This window comes from Melospiza melodia, chromosome 4 (genome assembly GCF_035770615.1).
Source record: "Melospiza melodia melodia isolate bMelMel2 chromosome 4, bMelMel2.pri, whole genome shotgun sequence".
NCBI lineage: Eukaryota > Metazoa > Chordata > Aves > Passeriformes > Passerellidae > Melospiza > Melospiza melodia.
In genome coordinates, this window is record NC_086197.1 from 69173099 (window position 1) to 69191051 (window position 17953).

The 17953-nt window shown below is 40.4% G+C and overlaps 1 protein-coding gene across 1 annotated transcript in view; it reads right to left on the reverse strand.

Annotated features, from left to right (window-relative positions):
* The window catches only part of CNOT2 (CCR4-NOT transcription complex subunit 2), an 83989-nt gene extending 67249 nt beyond the window's left edge, over positions 1-16740 (reverse strand). The window contains exon 1 of the mRNA XM_063155060.1: positions 16624-16740. The gene's annotated coding sequence lies outside the window, so the exon portion shown is untranslated. The remainder of the gene's footprint in view (positions 1-16623) is intronic.
* Positions 16741-17953: the final 1213 nt, after the last annotated feature.

Consider the following 17953-nt stretch of genomic DNA (forward strand, 5'->3'; position numbering starts at 1 on the left):
GGGCCTCAGCACCTGTAGCAACTGCTGCAGAAGGCAAACTTTGTAAAATAACAAATACCACCCCCCTTCCTCCTCTTTGTCTTAGCTTTTACATCACAGCTGACTTCATACGGTATAGAACGTCTTTTGGTTATTTTGGGTCAGCTGGCCTAGTTGTGTCCCCTCCCAGGATTCTGCCCACCCCCAGCCTACTGATGTGGGGGAAATGTTGGAGATACAGCTCTGATGCTGTGCCAGAGCTGCTCAGCTGTAGCCAAAACAGTGGTGTGTTATCAATCCCTTTGTAGCCACTGATGCAAAGCACAGCACTGTGAGGGCTGCAGTGGGAAATGAATTCATTTCAGCCAAACCCACTACAACTGCCGGCAGAAAACACCTTTTGCAGGCTATGAATGATTAACACCAGCATTCTCAAAATATGACAGATAAGTAAAAATAATTCTAACCGACACAACTTATTCCTCTCTGCCCTTGGTGAGCTGCAAGACCAGCTGCAAGGAATCAGAGCAACCACCAAAATGAAGAATAGCTTAATAATCATAACTTCTACTTTATAAGCCCTTAAACAGCTGTCAGGGGGCACCCTCCTTACAGTCTTTAATGGTATCTGTTTATCAACTACTTGTACCTTCCAGGACTCTGAAAGCCAAAAGATTCTGAATCTATTCTCCCGCTCCTAATTCGGGTGCAGCACAGGAATATCTGGACATTTACTTTTCACAACAACCCTATGGCAAGTTCCTTGGAGTTAAGTGAGGAAAGCTAGACTTAACGCCTAAGTAATGTCTGTGTTAACCCTTAAGAGAGACCTTATTTACTTAATGGGCTAACAGAGACATTAGAGACAAGACCTTATTTAGAATGTCCATCAGGTCATTTTATACATCCAAATGTTCACTTAACAAAGGCCTACTTTGAAACAAATAGAAGACAGTACTCTCTTTCTCCTATCTGGACACAAGCTGAAGATATTTATAAATGGATATCATGCTTTAAATTTTGGTGCATTTCCCATAAGAAGGTTCTATAAGGAAGACGTTCACTGAGAATTGCTCACTTAATTACGCAAAAAAAAAAAAATTGTACCATACCCACAATCTCAAGTTATATCATCCCTCAAAACTAATCTATATGTAAAAATCTCAACTGTCCAATTCTGGAATATATACCTGATGGTGTATCAGTTTAGAGCTTGCAACTCATATTTGCAAATTAAGAGTAAACATATAAACTCTTCACTAAAGAATTAGCAAAAATAGAAAAAAATATCCAGAAATCTCAAGACTTCTCTGTAAGAGGATGAAGACACATATAAACAGACACACAAGGAATCTTCACAACTAAATTTATGAACTACAATATCGAGAAACTATTGGTTTTAATGCTGGACACAAAATCCAGCAAGGCTGACACTAAATAAAACAGGAAATTCACCTTTTAAAAGAACTGACCCTTCAAGAATTTTCAAAACCACATGAAACCTAAGTTAAAAGTTTTAAATGAAGTATGAAAGAGTGTCATGATCTTTTCTAATTGGTTTAGTTAGGTAAAAGCCCAAATGAAAGAAATTGTGTCAGTGTTTTACTCATTTGAAGCACACCATAATTAACATGTGTCAGTTACATGATGTACATGGGAGCAATGTATGTCTGCTGCCCTCATGGATGCTCCCTTAACCATTTATGTATCTGTCTCTTTACAGAAAAAATTATTTTTCCATTGCATTTCATAATTATCCAGAACTCTTAAAAAAAAAAAATTAAAGTAGCTGTTTATAAGCAACTCCACCAGTTTATGTAGGCCCATCAGTATCAAGTGTATTTTTACAGCTAGAAAGCCTAACAGACATTTTAAAGAACAAAAACACCAGAAAGATAAATTAACACTGTTAAAACTCAGTGATTCTTGAGTACATTACATACTTCAAAAAAAATACAATAAAAAAGCAATGAAAAAGCTGGAGAAAAATGTAGCCTGATTTTGAACTTTGTTAGGACAGACTGGTAGCAAGTACTGCAGCTCACATTTTAAGGAGGTTTTTACAAGCAAAGTCTGTATCTTGAGTTAACTTCATACTGTCAGCATGGTGGCCCAGTAGGGACCTTTTCATAATAGATCTCAAGAGAAGTGCACAATCAGAGAGGACACTGAGCCGTTGAGCAAAAATTACATATTGCAAACTTTTTATTATGAATGTTCTACTCCTAATCCAATTTATACTGTTCCGATTCATTAAAAAGAAAAAAATCCACATGAAACCGTAACTTAAACACATTTTTTAGTCAGAACTGGTAATCATTAATACTTGCATCTGAAAGGAGAAGCACACACTGAGACAGCAAAAGCAACACCGCACATCCTTATAAAATTATACATCAAAAAAATTATCACATCTCTCAACCAAAAGAATCTAAATAAATTTTCTGAAGTACAAACTCTGACTCTGTCAGACAAAGAAGTTTGAAAAGGAAAGATTCCAGGGGCACTGTGCCTAAAAAGCAGGCAGCAAGCAGTCTGTGAAGTAAACAAACCATAATACAATACAGGCCCCTCACCAAGAAGGACAAGGACCACAACACAGGGAGGACAGAGGGGCAGAGAAGAAAATGTGAGTCCAGAACTGATCCCTAACAGGACAATACGCTAACCATTGTCCCATTTGAAATCTTGATAATCACTACTCACACACATAGAGGCAGTCTTCAAAAAATGCGTAATCCCACAGGGATCCTACTGACTGTACACTGTTGCATGGGGTTTGATTTTGGGTTTTTGTGGGTTTTTTTAAAGATTATTCAAAGGTTTTTCAATCATTATTATACTGTAATTGCTACACTGATACCAGGTTATTAGGGTTCTTATGCCTTAGCACAGGTCTAGCAGTTCTACTCCCTATTTATATGGGAAGACTTTTACCAAAACCTTGGGTTACACACTGAAAACAAGACGTGCATAATAAGGAAAAAATATCCCTATCTGGAAATTGAAGCATAAAAAGAAGAAGTTCAGCAACTCACCATGTCAGCAACTCACGCATTTAAGTCCATCCTAGTGAAATCCCCAATTATTATTTGCAGCATATCTGCACAACATAAAGCCTGGCTATAAGTGTATTGCCACAAGCACAGTCTGAAGAGGACAAGGGTACAGCAACATTTACAGTGTCCCTGTGACCTGTTATACACATTGCCCTAACACAGGTACTCTTTCAGTTATGCACATTCAATCCCAGAGCAAATGCCCACTTCTGCTGTATGCATGCACTGTCAAGGACACTCAAGCTCTTGTACATCTTTACCTGGACTTGCAGAGGCCTACATGCCCACATATTAGCCAGCTGAAGTCAGAAGACTCAATAGCAATAAAACAAAGTGCAGAAAGATATGTGGGATAAATCTGGATCTTATAGCTGACACTCAAAGACTTACAGCTGAGTCTGGGTATTAAGTCTCACTTGTAAAACACAAAGTGGAAAAAATGAGTCATATATTGCTTAAATAAACATCTTTACTATTTTCACAACAGTTTTAATGCAGGTGAACACACCAAATAAAACTAAAATCTTCACCTCACCTGAAAACACCCACTCCTCTTGTAACAGTTTCACTTTTAATTGCTTCACCCTATTTCTCACGACATTACTCTCCTATACCCTTACACACAAAGTATCTTCATTTACAATACAGCGGTAGTCATTTCTTAACCATGAAGTTACAGCTAACTGCTTTCCAATCAATTTCTAAAAATACCAATAATCTTCCTACAGACACAACTTATCTCCTAAAGTGACACTTTATTTCAGAAAAGAAAATTTTAAAAAAATCAAGAGCACAAAAATACTTTTTCTAAGCATTTAACTCCTGAGCCATTTTCGAAAGAAATCTTGGGCAGATAGTCCCCTTTGAAAATTCTGTATTTTAAAGTTGGGATTTCTGAACAAAATCCTGTAATTTGAAGTTTAAGCCAACATTTCTAAACTAAGGAATTTTCAAAACATTTTCTACAGTTCTTCTTATGCTTCATGTTCAGAACAGCACAATAAATTGCATGCACATGAAATGCACTTTAATCTGGGCCTTGTTTAAAAATGCCTTCAAATGCACTACTTTGGAAGAAGAAAAAGCTATGAAAACATACTGATTCAGTCTTATTAAATTAAGACCAACATAACTTGTTACAGAAAGCACAGGCAGTAATATTGTATTGTATAGCAGTAGTCATTAAGATCCCATATTATTTCACTTGCCCAAACTACAGAATGCATACGCCTTTTAGGACCAAACACAACCTTTAACCATCTTTCATGCAAAACTGATCAAATTTATTCTTTTTTAGAGCAGCTAAGATGGTTCAGTGTTTTTCAACAGAAAAACACTCCCCTCCAGCTGAAAACATTTTAAAAATCTATTCTGTTGGGATGCTCTAGTACTTGAATGCTGTGCAACAGCGACAAGTTCAGTCTGTTCTTGTCTTACAAAACCACGGCGTAGCACCACAATGAAGAGCTGCTCAATCCACCTCAGCTGCACAGCTCTGCATGGCCGTGCTCACGGGCTGCACTGAGACCCTGCAGGCTCTCTCTGATCTACAACACATCTCCCCTTCGTGCACAGGACTGCTGGGCCTGCTGTGGATGCAAGCTCAGCCACGAGACAGCTAAGGAGCTGCCATCCTAGCACTGAGAAATGCTCGGCATTGTCTTAAATACCAGTTGGGTGCTATCAGGAGAATGGCTAGAACACAGAGGAGGAGGAAACCAGAAGAGGAATTGGAGTTCAGAACAGGAACAGAAAAAGAAATTGCAGAAAGAAAAAGACAGATGTGTACGGTGCCGATGGGTAAGTAGAGAGCCCCAAAGACTCAGACACTGCAGCATGCAGAGCCTCAGGTCCTGGACCCATCCCTTCTGGATTTTCCCATCCTTTTGTTCAATGGACCAGGAACCACCGTCAAGATCTCCTTCTATCCTCTTCTAATTAATGACACAGAAACTATAGAGAGAAAACATGTCTAGCTAAGATGTTTAAATGCCACATATGTAAACTAATTTTATGTCTGTCCATAAAGGTCTGTATTTTCTTTTATTTTTTAACAATGCTGAGGGAGCCACACACAGATTTTTACAAGTGCCTTCTGCTTGAAATATTTCATGAGTCTATGGAGAAGCATTAACTATTCACAGCTGCAAATTAAATGAAGGTATTTATGTTATGAAATCCTAAGCCAGTGTCTCAGTTTCTCTATTTGTAATGCATCGCTGTCATTTCAGTGAGGCAATATAAAAATGTAGTTTTTCAAAAACATATTATAAAGCACTTCTGTGATACTATAATGAAGAAATTGGAGAGAAAACATTAATCCTGTATTTGCCTATAATTTTGGATAGCATGATCTGAAAAACAGGATTAAAAAAGAAAAACCTCAGTGTGAGAACACCATGAAACCTCTCTGACCAATGAGACCAGAGTGCTCTGGGGAAAACATTATTTGATCAAAAAAACTGTGTAACAGCGACATGTATATGGAACCTGAGTTAAGATGGGAAAGAAAGCCTTCATTCCAACATTCCTTGAATTCAGACTCCTTGAGTTTGCAATTTTAATGGCCACTGAAGCAGGGTTTTATATACTGAGGGAGGGGTTTGTTTGCAAGAAAACTTCAAACGCTCATTTAAACAGTGACCTATATCCCTCTCAGTTTATGAACTGAAAATTACACAAGTTTGACATCACAAGACAAAAACTAAGCATCAGGAAGAACAATGAGGTGATCCAAAACATGACTTTTCAATCTTAAATTGCAGGAGAAGAAATGAAATGCAGCAAAAAGAACTGATGAAAGAGTAAGAAAAGCAAAAAAAACCCTAAACAAAAACAAACCAACAAACCATAAGAATACCTAAGGCAAAAAAAGAGAGGCATTCTGGGAGTACTGGAGATAAAAAAAGGCTCCCTGGAGTGTCTTGCACTTACCTAAACCCCTGTCTTCAGACAAAACTTTAGTTCTCAGAATAGCATGCCTATATTAACACTGGAAAGCCTTCATGATGATGGAACAGAGTTGCTCCTTTTCCAAGTTTATATGCTAACCCAACTTAAAGTTTCTCACACTAAATGAAAAAAAATCTTAAACTTCTAATAGTTAAGATTTTAAAGCATATTTTATATTAAAGAACCAATAAGTGAAGAATATGACCATATCAGCAGTGTTGCATAGATTTCTATCACTTCAAACCTCAAATTTAGATTAGATTCTCATAACAGATGTGTAATTACAAGGTATCACTAGGAGTCCCATTCTTACTCAAGGGACACATTTTCATTAGTAATCTTGCCATTTATAATTCTGATTTTTTGCCCATTTTACTTTACCAGTTTGGCAGTTTCCACAGAAGTCAGACTGCTGTCAGGAGCAGGACCTGGCAACATTTCCCAGGAATAACAAGGCCTTGCTGTGGAACCCATTCTATCAGCAGCTGTCTATCTTGTTTTAAGATAGCACTCTTACCACCCATATCCCTACCACCACTGGAATCTCACCTCTAAGAGGAAAACAGAGAACAGAAAGAAAGAAAAGAAAGAATGATGCTGTAGGCAGAACCGTGGCAGTTGCACTCATACAGAAGAAACACACCACGAAAGGGAACTTTGTATTGCAAACCAAGGCAAAATTTGATGTGTCTTCTGGGTTGACGCTACAAAGCATGAGGGCAATGGATTAAGCAAGACTATTTTCTTTTTTTTTTCTTGTTTCAGTATTAGTTTAACACTGACAACTGAATTATTTTGAATGGTCTTCATGCATAACAATTTCAGAAGCTTACCTTCTAAGCAAAATCTGTCATTCTCTGTGGTCTTATGCACTTTTTTCCAGTAAAAACAGTCACAGATACTTTAGAGTGTCACTACAATTATTAGTGACTATGAGTTTTCACAGAAAACATGTTCACTGCCAAAATATTCATATCTCAGAAGGATCAAAACATACCCACACAATTTTATAGCATGCCATGGCAAGAGCAACATTACAGGGATGTGAGCTCATTCTGACCCTGTATTAATCAATAAAATAGACCATCCATTCATTCTATAAGCTGCAATTCAAAAAGGTAGACATTGAATAAATCTCACATAAAACTTCAAGGTTTTGCTTAATTAGACAGGAAAGAGAGGTTATGCCATCTTCCACAAAACTCTGAAGCTTTTAATAAATAGTAAGTTATATGATGAGTGAGGGATAAACACACTAATTTCACAAATAGAATTTATATTAACAGCACAATTAAGTAAAACTTTACTGTTTAAAGTAAAGTGTGTACTGATTCTCCACACCAAAATGAATGGCACATTCTTTTCATTAAACTCCTCTCACTCAACAACCCCCTATAAACCTGGTGAAACCAATATTTTTCTGACACAGCCCTACTCAAATCAGGCCAAGAAGGCTCAGTGCAGGACCTACTTCCTGTTAGCAGTCTTCTCTTACCAGTGAACAAACAGATGACAGACAGCTGTGGCGAGCAAACTCTGGGATACACGCTTTAAAAAGAAAAAAGGACTGGGCACAAAAATGCTGAAATACACAACTAATACATTATTCTTGCATTTGGCTCCCTGGACACCTACTCAAGAAAAAGAGGAAATAATACCAGACAGAACAGAACATATTTGCTATTTCTTCTCTACAAGCACAGTGTTAATGACAGGCTAGGTCTGGGCTGACAGACCAGGGACAGAAGAACATGGCACAGTCTGCACACCAGAGGCTCCTCCCTCCCTTGCCCACCTTCTCCCTGCCTATCAGAGGGGCATGCCTGCTCCACCGGGGCCCAGGTACAGTCTCAGCCTTTCCAAACAAAGAACAAAACCCACACATGTAGAAATACCTCTATATGTGCTGTCTGCCTTTGTTAGGATAGACAAAGGCAACTCATACTTTGCCAAGGGTAACCGTAACACTGAAGCTTGGGCTTCTGGTGTCATAAATATCAAGCTTTACATTTTCAGTCTTACCAGATTTTACCTCCATGGTTGACAAAAGGAAGTTTGAGGGCTGACAGTGCTTCCCAGCACCAAAGTTATGGCCTAGATATTGCTAGAAAATGAAATAATTTGAATTGTTCAGATAAAACAATTATTAAAAGCATCTACAAACATCTCACTTATTGTTAAAGATGCAACCTAAGAGATTACCTGTTTGTTTAGTTTTACAAATATCTATTTCTTCAGATCCCTCTGAATTCATTCTTCACTGAAGTACCAGATCTCTCAGGGAAAGAGAGATTTTGTACAGTGAAGCACTTGGGATGTCTGTAAATGGCACTATAGAAAATTAACTTCTAGAGTGACACTAAGAGAATAAAGAATGGTTGCCTCTGTTTTGGCCTCAGACTTTGAGATGAACTTTCAATCCTCTACTCTGAAATTTCAGCTGTGCCTCTAACATAAAAGCATAGCATCTGCTTCAAGCAGTGGTGAAAAATGAGAACCAAGTTACTCAGATAAAGCTGTAACTCTTGATAAATTTGATTTCTGTCCCTTATTTACATATGACAAGTTTGCTCTGTACAGGTGTCATCCTATCAGCAAGACATGATGCATTTTATCATCTAAGTTAATATGTTATTTGCAGCCTGAATTCAAAAAGCATGAGAAAAGCCACATTAAAGAGATCAAAACATTGCTAAGACTACAGCAAGAGTTGTACAAAATCTAACAGAATAGTGTAATTTGATCATAAATGTCACCCTTCAAGATTTTGAGTTTGCCCTCAAAGCTGCATCAATATGATTAACATCTCATTTTCATGTCTGCAGCATCCACAGACTTTCAGAACTCTTACAGTTGCAGTGCAGAGCCAAATAAAGTGAGAGCTCTGAGAAGGTGCACATACCCATGAGCAGGAATCCACAGAGTTTCTTGAGGGAAACAAATCTCTACTGAACTATGTAGAACCTTTCCATTGTTGTTTTGCTCAATTATGCAGAGGAGAAACATACTTCACCATGCAAACAAGGTACCTGATATTCCTAAAATTACTAGTCATTCCTTAAACAAAGCTACTCTTTGCCCATAGACACTGACAGGGAAAGTGTTTCAGATGTAAATACCCACAATCAAAACTCATGTAGGATGTGTTCCACTTCATACCAGTGGGGATGAAGCCTCTAGGTGCTAACAATACAAGATGTGTTACATAAGACTGTGCACTTATTTTTAGAAGCACATTACAAAATTAAGTACTGCACTGGAATCTGTTGCAGAGCCATGGACAGTTGCATCAATAGGCACAAAGAACAACTGCTCAGCTGGAGCTGAATATTAGGTTCCATTCAGACTGAAGCTCTCTCCTGACAGTCCCAAAAATACTGAACCATCTGAGACTATAAAGTTTAACTTACATTCAGTAGATAAATAAAAAACAAACCAAAACACAAAAGCCCTACTAATCATAAAGACCTTTGTTATGAGTAGAAGAATTAATAAAAGTTACTTTCTTAAAGATTTGTTCTGCTTCTTAATACTTGAGCCATGATAGCCCTCAACTTCCTTCTTTTCCACATCTCTTTGTGACTTTCCCCCCACTTCAGGGAAAAGTTGTGGTGCGGACACTCAAAGTCTGTCTGTGTTTATTTACGGGATGCTTAACCAGCTGCCATCCTAGCAAATACATACCTGTAGGTCATGTCTATTTCTTCTGTAGGTCATGTCTATTTCTTTTACAAGAAGTTGCACAAATATGAAATTCCTTCCTTCACCTAGACACAATTTTATGAGGTCTGTAGGACCATACTTCCAATCTTAATTTCTCCTTCTGAGTTCTGTTTCCACAGAGAAGCATATTTATACAAATTCAGTTAAATGCTTAAATTTTGAGTTAACCCGAAGTTGGATTATCTATATATATCTGACTTATTTTATATTTTTATGTTTCTTACAAACATAAATTAATCCATGAAGCACATTCTACTATCAACAGTTTATTCATTTACTACCACCAACAGTTTACTCATTTGCAGCCTCTGTTACTCCCCTCCAGGCCCTCTCCTAAGTACATTAACACAAGGGCCTGTGAAGTACCTTTAGTCTACTAAGTTTTAAAATGCACTGCTCAAAATGGTTTTGCTTTAATAACTGGACTCAGCAGATGCAGGTATTCATTAGTAAAGGCCAGCAGCTGGACACTGGAGCACATTGTTTAGGGGAAGTTAAAGATGTCTGCTCTTAGTGAGTCACTCCTGGTTACCAACCTACGCTTGGCCATCCCAGTTTGCAAGACTTGCTAAACTCTTGCTATAAAATCTAATTCAGATTAGTGTAAAATTGAATCTACCGCGTGGACTGTAAAAGAACTGCCAGTTGCTTTAAAAAAATCATTTAAACTAGTTATATGTCTTTCAGAGACAATAAAATATTAGGATCACAGCTAATATTGAGAGTTTGAAATTCCTAACTAAAATGCTAATCCCAATGAAAATACTACTTGCCATCAACCATATACTGCCGGTATTCACAACATACATGGACTTAAGCTTAGCTCAAAAGAGCACCAAACTTCTGAAAACTAAATTTATCCTTGCAAGAAATTTTGAAAGTCCCTGTTCCATCATAGATGTCTCACAACATTTATGTTCTTGCCTAATTAAACTTCCAGGAGATTGGGGGAAACAAAACATATATTTATTGTCCAAATCATATCATCCTGAAATTTCCAAAACCAAAACACACACAAGAGAAAACTCAAAAAACCCCAAACAAGCAAAAAAAAAAAAATTAATTCCATACCACAGTAGCAAAGGAACCTGAATTCCGGAATTTACCTCAACTTCCACCATGAAATAAAAAGTGATACTGACTTACTCCCATGTGTAATGCTGATCTTGATCAACTTCATCTTACTGGAAATGTGCATCCACATCCAGAAAATAAGTCAACAAATTAAGATTTCAACATAAGGTACCTTTCTACTTTATGATAGTGCTTTTGACATGTTAGGAAAAGTATCAAGACCAGTATCAGCACTGCAATAAATAATCAAACATCTCATTAGAAAGATTTTTTGAGTCAAGCAGTTTTACAGATGGACACAGGATTACAAGGTACTTTAACATTCAGAATTGCTCATCATCTTGTCAGTCTTTCCAAAGTTGACATTGCTTACAGCTGATTTCTATTTGAAAACCTTTCAGATTCCCCCTTCTCCACATAACAATACATGGTACAAATATTCAAGAGATTACATTCTTCTGTACGTTTTTAGCTTACTTGGTCATTACACAAAATACGTGCTTCACGGCTATTTTCCTGTTTCATAACTTTTTCAAAAAATAATTATTTATATGCAACAAGTACTTTCTCACAAACCTCATCACTATTGAATGGTAAAAGACTTCAAGCATATACCCAAACAAGTCCCCTGCACAGCAGAGCAACAGAAGGAAGACTGGCAGACATTTTTTCCACCATTATAACTCTCTGGCAACATTTCCTTTGCAAGAATAGTTTTCATGATTCAAATAAAAAATGCTTACAAGGAATAGTCATTCTGCCCCAAACAATGCAAGGTTTTCATAAGCTGGAAGGGGAAAAATACTATTCCAGTGAAGCTCAAAGCAAAAACTCAGAGTCAAGTAGACAGTAAGACAAGTAGAGAGTTCACCGACACAAGCATTAGTTGCTCATTTTACACCACGACAGGCATTTTCTGACAACCCTTTTACAGAAAAGATAATATATTACATTATCAATGTCTGTGTTACAAAGACAGCTTTAGAAAAACTAGCTTGCCAAGACACTGCCTACAAATCTAAATGTTAACATTTTAAAATTAAAAATAGTTGGCCATAATAAGTCCAACTGCCTCTTTTTGGTGCATAAAAACCCCCTCCTATTGTTTCCAAATGCACACACATTTAGATTCAATGAAAATGGCAATGCCATTCTGAAACACGTAAGGACAGACCAGACCTACTGAACTTGGTATAGGGCCATTGTTGGTGGTTAACATTGTTTTTGCTAACCATATGCACTAACTGCTACTGGCATGTGGCTCCACGGGAGTCCTGAACCAGGCAAGTGAAACACAGGAGCCATTATCCCCTTAGTGCAGACTAGAACTTGGCTATGGACTGGTTAAACCACTTACCCAGAGTAAGCCACCACTGCAGTGGGTAACTCACACAGAAAGCATGGTCCAACTCAGCCCACTGGATTACTGTCTGCTCAGCAACAGCAGTGCAAAGCAACAGTTCCCATTTTATGTACCACAAATACAGCAGCCTTTTAGACCAGTTTTCAGTTTAATAAACTACACCTTTTGATGAATAACTTGACCACAGCAAACTATTTTCAAACATAATTGATCGATCTCAAGCACATAAAAAAATCTGAAAGCAGGATTTTTAAAATGCTTCTGAAGTTCAATAAACCAAAACAAAAAAAAAAAAAGGAAAAAATCCCAAGAGACATGGGGTGAAAACTAATACTTAAAAAATATCACGCCATAAATTATCCCAAATGAAAAGGGAAACAGGAAGAAACAATGGTTTACTTATTACTGAATTTCTGATTAACAACTCTTACATTTCAAATTAACAAGAGAGAGATGTGTCTGAAAAAAAGTCTTCACTATAATAAAATTTTAACCTACCAGCATAATTTGAAAGGAATCCTCCTAGGAAATGTAGAGTTGTGAAATTATACGTACTAGCACTGCAAAAAGCAATCAGATGGCAGAGTAACCAAGACAGGGGGAAAAAATAATGCACACTTTTCTGTAATGTTACTGATAACCAGTGCTACAGCAAGACAAATTAAGGGTTCTCAGTAACCCCTTTGGACAAGAACCACTTACACCTTGACTTGGAGCCCATTACACAAGCAGAGCAGAAGATGAGCTAGTGCACACCACCACAACAAAAATATTCTATTTTATTTGAGTATTAAAAATGAAAGATAAAATATATATTATAAGCAATGAACATTTTATGGCTGGGTTTTGGGGTTTTTTGTTAGGTTTTTTCTTCATTTTTGCACAAAACCACAAAAATATTTTCAATCCTACATAAGAATCTCTTGCTGATGAGCACAGACCATGCTTGGTATATACACACCTGCTCCAAAAATCAAAATAATTCCACAAGGACAACTTAAATATCCTACTGTGCAGTATTTTCATTTGACACAATTCTTGCTATGCTGTTATAATGCTCAATAAAAGCATAGCTAGCTGTCAAAATACACCATCCATCCTGAAAACTCATGCACAAAGTTAACCATCAGCATGTAAGCAGGTGCTTTTGAGTCAAGGAGACTACACACAAATTTCAGGTGTTCACAGGCTCAGGTGTTCTTTTCCAGGAACTTAGGTCAGGAGACCAACAGGACACACACAAACATAGCACCTATGTACTGAAGCATTTCTGGAAAGGAAAAAAAAAAAGAGGGGAAAAAAAAAGGCCAATTCTACTCAGGAAAGACAACTGAACCAAGTTATATTGAATTGTTCAGTGCAGTGCAACTGAGACATAAATTTAAAGCAAATATATTAGCAGATTGCTGCTCTATAGCAGAATGCTCACATACTTTTTTTTTTACTTATTTATGTCTCAAAAGCTCAGATAAAGCAAATTTAACCTAACTTCAACTTTATGCTTTTGTCAATCCTTGAAATTTACATACACACTGTATTAAGAGTAATTTTAAATGAGAAAAACTGGATCATTTACAGAGCAATCATTTAAATCTATTGTAAAAATAGTGATTTAACTTCCTAAGGTACTGTACTTCTATTGAAACTGGTAAAGGGCTTTCTATTTAAGCTAACATTTATAAACATGTACAAGAAATGTGGCAAATACTCTGCCATGAATTTAGGAATTTTTCTTTTTTTCTTTTTAATAACACATTTTTAAGGGACCTTTTATTCAAGCAAATTATAGCTTTAAGACAAGACATCATTTTAAAAGTTAGATACAGGGGTCTACTTCCTTTTGAATAAAATTCTATACTTGGTGCACTTTCTACACTACCTCATGGGAAAACAAGCCATTCAATATTTTGCTTTAGCTTCCAGATAAAGTCAGAAAGCCAGGTGACAGAAACTTCTGCTTTAATTCAATTGTGGTGCATTTTTAAGTTCTATTCACTTCCTGAGTTCATAAAAAGATGAAGGTGGAAGATATGTTTGAATAAACAAAGTTATGATACAAGGCCCCTTTAAAACCATAATGAGGTTACAACTTAGCAATTACAACACTACAGACCTTGCATTAACGTGAATATTTGGGTAATTTTTAAGAAAGCTACAACAAAGACTTAAAAAGCAATAATGTTCCTGATTTCAAAGCTAATCTCTATCCAAACATAAATGCACTTAGAAATATAAAAATAAACCAGAAATACTTTCTGAGATGTATTGGTCCGCTGCAGGCACACAGAATTCTCATACTGAAGTGACTGAGGTAAAGACCAAAATTTTCAGGTGGAAACAGACACTTATGGGAAAATTTTTTAGCATCAAACTTCAGGACACACTAACTGTCCTATTTTTTCCACTAAATGACAATTATCTAAAACTAGATTCTGTTAAAGAGAATTCAAATCTTTTTTTTAATATAAATTTCTGGTGTTTCTTTATTCTCCATTTTAGCCAAGGGCTTTTCCTTCATTTCTTGATAGAACTGACACACAAATAGGTTGCAATAACAATGACTACTTTGACAGCAATATTAAGTTTCTAGAGGAGATGTGTAGACAAGGTTTATCTATGACTACGCTCTTAGCTTTATCAACAGCTTCCTGAAAATGAAACGGAAATACACTCGCAAGTCAAGTCAGTCAGCTCTTGATAAGTGAGTATTCAAATCCCTTTCTCAAATCAGAAGCAGTCAACACCTTGAAGTTTAGCATACCAGCTGAATACTCAACATAAAGAACAGTGGAAGTGGGGGACAAAAAGAAGAGGAAAATAAGGTATGGGACAGATATATCATGTTCAAGTTCACAAAACCTGATCCTGTGAGCCATGTTCTACTAATGTGTCATTTTAAGAGAGCCTAAAGTACATCAACACATACACAACAATTCTCCAGATCAAAGGAAGACACCTTTGCAATATAAACTTCTACAATTACTTTGCTCTTGCAGGTCTTCACAAGTCTTAACAGGTTGAAACAAATCCAAGTTTCCCAAAACATAACGTTTTCCAATAACAGATATGACAGCAGGTTTGATCATCTATTTTTCCCCAGCAGAAGAGTTAAGACTAGCAGCCAGTCACCAGCACCAGATGCTGCTGGTGTTCGGGCACACAGGAGTGTCTCCTTCACACACTCAAGTCACACAAACATATATATTTAGGAAAGATACACAGAAAGTTCTTCTCCTCCCCTGGGGATAAAACAGTGCAAAGTTGGAAACAACTTTTTCCCTGACAAAAGAGACAGCAGAAATTAAACATGCTTGTGTGAGGTTTGAATAGGCAGCAGAAGCAAATACCACCTTACACATGCATATTTTAATTTTCCCACACTACAGAGCCTCCAAAACAAAGTTACTTGTAACTTCACCAACAAAAACCCACCCTAAAACCGACAATACCCACTAGCTGGTACCTTGTTTTCACCAGGAGCATACGTACGCTAACCAAACTGCTAACTCTGACGCTTGCATCTTTCCCCCCCGCCCTACTGTCCCTCTCTTATCCCTAACCTGTCACCCAGTGCCACCTCCTCTCGCAGCACGGGTCAGGTTCACGCCAGAGCCTGTCATCGCCGCCCAGGCGGGCAGGGGAAGGCTGATTCCTTCCTCCGGCGACCGCGCTCTATCCCTTTCAAGTTTGTTTTACAAACACGTCCGAGGGAAAGCCAGAACCTGTTTACACACCGCCTTAACCACCGCCAGGAGAAGAGTGAAACAGGCGCAGGCAGAAAAAAAAAAAAAAAAAAAGAAAAGAAAAAAGAAAATAATTTTTCACCCGAAAGCCAGCCAGCAGCACACCCCCGTCTCACCCCCTTTCTGCGCCCGGGGCCCGCGGTGCAGGCCGCACGGCCGCTCGGCGGAGCGCGGGGCCGCCGCAGCCCCGGCCGTGGGCGGCAGGTTCCGCTGCCCCGGCGCCGGGCCCGGGCAAGGCGGCGGGCGGGGGCCGGGCGGCCGTGCGGCCCCGCGGGGCCGGGCTCGGAGGGACGGAGGAGGCCTGGGAGCAGCCGGCGGGGCGGCGGCGGGAAGAAGCCGTTCGGGCGGGCCGGGCGGGCCGAGTGGGCCGCAGGGCGAGCTGCCAACGGCGGCCGCAGGGATGCGGGGCCCAAACACCGCCGGGCCGCGGCCTCGCCCGGCCCCGGAGCGGCGCCCGGGGGCCGCCGCCGCCCGCGGCCGCGGAGGAGGGAAGGGGGCGGCGGGCCGGGCCGGGCCTGCGGCTGCGCCCCCGGCTCGGGCGCCGCGCGTCCCCCCCGCTCCCCCTCGGAGACAAAAGCAAACGGAAACCCGGTGGGGCGGCCCCAGGTCCACCGAGCCCCGCCGAGGGCCGCGCCGCCGCCCGGGCCTCCCGCATCGGGCCGCGGCCGAGACGGCGGCGAGGCCCGGGTCGGCGGCGGGGCCGGGGAGGGGCGGCCGGGGCCGGACTCACCGCATGAATTTTCTTGTCCCGCGAATCCAAGATGGCTGAGTATCCAGCACGGAGGATGCTGGGGGAGCAACCTTTACCCTCTGACCCGGCCGCCGCCGTGACCCCGCCGCCGCTCGTCCCGGCCGCCAGCGCCGAGGGGCGGGGGCAGCGCCGCCGCACCGCCCGCAACGGCCCGGCCCTGCGCAGGGGCTGAGCGGGACCGGAGCGAGGGGAGGAGGAAGGAGCAGCGAGGCTCCCTCGGCTGCGCTCCCTCCGCCTCCCGCGGGATTCGCGGCCCAGTGCTGGGGGCAGGGCCCGCAGGCCGCGGGGCTGCCGGATGCTGCCGCGCTCCGCCGGCCCCGCCGAGACGCTGCTGGCCGGGGGCGCGCCCGGCCCGGATGCCGTTCTCTGAGGGGAGAGGGCGGCGCGCAGGCCCGCAGCGCCGGCCGTGGGGCTGAGCGGGGTCAGGGCGCAGCGGGGCTCCCGATCCTCCCTCGCCCCGCACCCTCGGGCTGCGGGGATCGCTGCAGACCCAGCCCGGGTGGGCGCGCTCCCGTGGGAAGAGCCCCAGCTTCCAGAGGGGGCGTCCCATCCCCCGTGACCCTGCTCTGACAGCTCCCTTTGGATTGCAGAGGGCAGAAGGAGCGGCCTGGCCTCTGTTATCCTGGGGAGTTTTAGGTCAGGAACGACCCGACGATGGAGTAAATTGTGTCAAGGTTCCTGTTTTCTCTGCAGTGTGATAGCAGTGGATAGACAGGTCCAGCTATCCCCTTGGTGTGGTAATAAAGTGGAAAAGCATTTACAAGATGACCCAAGTGGATTTTTAATTTATCGAACCTCAAAACATGTGTGTTATAGCAGTGGCTTGAATACAGCGAGCGTTGATGCACAAAACACTTATGCAAATAATCCCCTTGAATTCAATGAAACTGTCAATGGTAGAAAAGCTAAGCCTGTGCACAAGTGTTTACAGGATGATGGCCAACATCATTGTGAACTGGCTGCTCTGCTCCATCAAAAAAAACCCCAATGGCACTGACACCTTAGTTTGGTTGTAAAATCATCTTAAAGTTTAAAATTTCAAGCAAAGAGATGAGTAGAAATAGCATGTTTCTTTCAATAGTTTCACACGTGTGCTTTCTTCTCAGGTTTGATTTTGAACCTCCAAATTGAATTTAGAATTACTGAAGAATTCAGCAGGTTACACAACACTAATATTTTATAGATAAAGGTGCTACAGTAACATGTCTGCCAACAAAGATATGTTTTGAAGATAAAAGAGCAGTCTTCCTTTTAAGCCAGGAGACCAGTTTCTTAATGCCACCAGCTTTAGTTGTGTGATGAGCATGGC